Source organism: Mesocricetus auratus, unplaced genomic scaffold (assembly GCF_017639785.1).
Source record: "Mesocricetus auratus isolate SY011 unplaced genomic scaffold, BCM_Maur_2.0 Super-Scaffold_2245, whole genome shotgun sequence".
Taxonomy (NCBI): Eukaryota; Metazoa; Chordata; class Mammalia; order Rodentia; family Cricetidae; genus Mesocricetus; species Mesocricetus auratus.
Window position 1 is genome coordinate 5,661,794 of NW_024429180.1, and position 707 is coordinate 5,662,500.

Consider the following 707-nt stretch of genomic DNA (forward strand, 5'->3'; position numbering starts at 1 on the left):
GACTGGAGAGACGACTCAGTGGTTAAGAACCCTGGCTGCTCTTCCAGCGAGCCTGGGGTTCAACTCCCAGGCCCCACACAGGAGCTCACAGTCATCTGCAACCCCGGTTCCAGGGGATCCAGCACGTAGTAATAAACAAAGCAAACGGGGGCTTTTAGAATACTTAATCCGCCCACGCACCGAGTGTTTGGGGGTGGTTGGTCTGAGTGGCGTTTAGAATAACTCACAAGGCTTCGCCCTCTCCCCGTGCCTTTAATATGCAATACCCCACAACTGGGTGAGGAAATCATGCTTGCTGTTATCTTTTAGGATCTCAGCTTCAGTGCCTGAGTGCAGGGAGTGTGAATCATCTGCCCCTGGGAAGCGATGTCTCCCTGAGATCTTAAAATGCATGGCTGTTCTAGGCTTATCTTGTAGCCCGCAGCAAGTAAAGCATTTGCAGCTCTTGGTACTGGAGAAGACAAGAAGACATTGCCCTAACCCATGTGTTCTATGTGTTTGAAGGGTCACGCTAGCCCCATTAGCCGAAATTTGTTAACCCTGAAGCTGATCGCACCCACATGCACAGTTCACTCTGTTTCCGCCTTCTCGTCTTCTGGGATGTGGAAACCAGTATAATTTGCTAATAGAAACCCCTCCCTGAGTATGAAAAGTAAGATGGGATTTAGTGTTCGGGATGATTCCTGGTATAGGCAGGCACGCCCTGG

At 50.4% G+C, this 707-nt stretch overlaps 1 long non-coding RNA gene across 1 annotated transcript in view; it reads right to left on the bottom strand.

Annotated features, from left to right (window-relative positions):
* Nucleotides 1-232: 232 nt before the first annotated feature.
* The window catches only part of LOC121140502, a 4,470-nt gene continuing 3,995 nt past the window's right edge, over nt 233-707 (bottom strand). The window contains exon 2 of the long non-coding RNA XR_005877380.1: nt 233-707. This exon is cut by the window's right edge and continues 1,127 nt beyond it. This is a non-coding gene — a long non-coding RNA (uncharacterized LOC121140502).